The 2,194-nt window shown below is 46.6% G+C and overlaps 1 pseudogene; it reads right to left on the bottom strand.

The window, feature by feature from the left end:
* Window positions 1–1,771: 1,771 nt before the first annotated feature.
* Window positions 1,772–1,889, bottom strand: LOC126215584 (5S ribosomal RNA; annotated as a pseudogene).
* Window positions 1,890–2,194: the final 305 nt, after the last annotated feature.

Here is a 2,194-nt window from a genome sequence, read left to right as displayed (position 1 = left end):
GTTCTATGTTTTCGAAATACTTCATTTGTTGTTGAGTCTCTGTTTTACTAAATACGTATTTAATTTCCCCGGCATGCTATGTTATCACCGCAACATATTTTTCTTTTTTTTTAAATGCATTACTGTACTGCTAACCGAGGGACACCTGAAAATGTACGGTACAAGGCTGATATTGCCAGTGTTGCAAAGAGAGAGTTTTCTAGTTTAATAAACAAATACAGTACGAGAGATAACAATCTCTGGCTGGGAAAAAGAGAGAGAGCGCGAGAGCGAGAGAGAGAGAGAGAGAGGTAGAGAGAGAGAGAGGGGGGGGGGGCGGAAGCGGGGGAGAGGGGGAGGGAGAATTGTCTGTGGGTGTTGCCGTGCTGTTAGGCTTTAATAGTACAGGGTGTATCAAAGAGAATAATCTGGTTGAAAAAATTATAATATTATATTATTTGACAACGTACTGTTGGAAAGAGCAAACTTTCGACTTTTACATGGTACCGCTAGGAAGGCTCAAGTAGCTCTGAGCACTATGGAACATCTGAGGTCATTAGTCCCATAGAACTTAGAACTACTTAAACCTAACTAACCTAAGGACACCACATACATCCATGCCCGAGGCAGGATTCGAACCTGCGACCGTAGCGGTCGCGTGGTTTCAGAATGAAGTGCCTAGAACCTCTCGGTCACAACGGGCGGCTGCTAAGAACGACCAGTGCGGCAACAGAAAGCGTCTTGTGTTCTACGTATTGTGCAGTGCGCGTCAGTAATAATTGTTTAGCGTGTCTTTCGTACTAGGTACGGTTTGGATCCTCCTACAGCACTGAGCATTAGATGATGGCACGAAGAATTCCTAGAAACAGGTTGTTTGTGTGAAGTCAAATCGCCGGGCCGTCTTCGAGTGTCTGACACAGACGTCGAACGCATCGGCCATAGTTTCACGAGGAGTTCGCAGAAATCCGGTCGCCGTGCACCGCAACAGCTCAAGATACCCCGATGTCTGTCTGTCTTGTGTTGCGTCGACGTTTACACATGAAACCATACAAAAGTCAGCAACTGCGAGCTCTTCGTGAAGGTGACAAACAACAACGTGTGGAGTTCCGAAATTTCCTTCTTGGCGAGATAGAGGATTTAAAAAAAAAAAAAAAAAAAAAAAAAAGTGGCTCTGAGCACTGTGGGACTCAACTGCTGAGGTCATTGGTACCCTAGAACTTAGAATTGGACATCACACACATCCATGCCCGAGGCAGGATACGAACCTGCGACCGTAGCGGTCTCGCGGTTCCAGACTGCAGCGCCTAGAACCGCACGGCCACTTCGGCCGGCTGGAGGATCACAGTTTTCTTCCACGCTTGGTGTTAAGTTACGAGGCAACATTCCATTTAAATGGAAAATTGAATCGTCGTAATGTGAGAATATGGGGTACGGAACAACCACATGAAGTTGTAGAACATGAGAGGGACTATACGAAATTTAATGTGTTTTGTGCAGTTTCACACGAAGTGTATTGTCCATTTTTCTTTGCCGAGAACACTGGTACGGGAAGCACATATCTCCTTCTATGTGGAAAGAACTAAACTCCTCCCGAACAGGCTATGAAGGCTCAACGGTACCGACCGGCCGCCGTGTCATCCACAGCCCACAGGCGTCACTGGATGTGGACATGGAGGGGCATGTGGTCAGCACACCGCTCTCTCGGCCGTATGTCAGTTTACGAGACCGGAGCCGCTACTTCTCAACCAAGTAGCTCCTCAGTTTGCCTCACAAGGACAGAATGCATCCCGCTTGCCAACAGCGCTCGGCAGACTGGATGGTCACCCAACCAAGTGCTAGCCCAGTCCGACAGCGTTTAACTTCGGTGATCTGACGGGAACCGGTGTTACCACTGCGGCAAGACCGTTGGCTTATGTGGAAAGAAGCCGATTACAAACAACAGGTATGTGATAAAAAGAAAGTTGTGTATATCACAAAAAAAATCCTTCCTTCGCTACAAAAAGTTCCAAATCCTTTCTTTAATAAAGCTGTAATACTTACTTGATCTGAAGTTATTATTTGTGTATTCACTGTCAGCAATAATTCTGTGCCTCTTTCGTGTTTGTAGCATTATGCGTATGTAGGCGAGTATTGCAGCCTCTTGGAGTTGGTAAGAGGTGCGGGGAATTTGTCTGCAAACCTTTTTGGTCCCATAGTCGAGAGCGCGACGCATGCG

Source organism: Schistocerca nitens, chromosome 12, assembly GCF_023898315.1.
Source record: "Schistocerca nitens isolate TAMUIC-IGC-003100 chromosome 12, iqSchNite1.1, whole genome shotgun sequence".
Classification (NCBI taxonomy): domain Eukaryota; kingdom Metazoa; phylum Arthropoda; class Insecta; order Orthoptera; family Acrididae; genus Schistocerca; species Schistocerca nitens.
The sequence above is the reverse complement of the archived record's forward strand: the minus strand, read 5'-3'. Positions and strand labels throughout refer to the sequence as shown.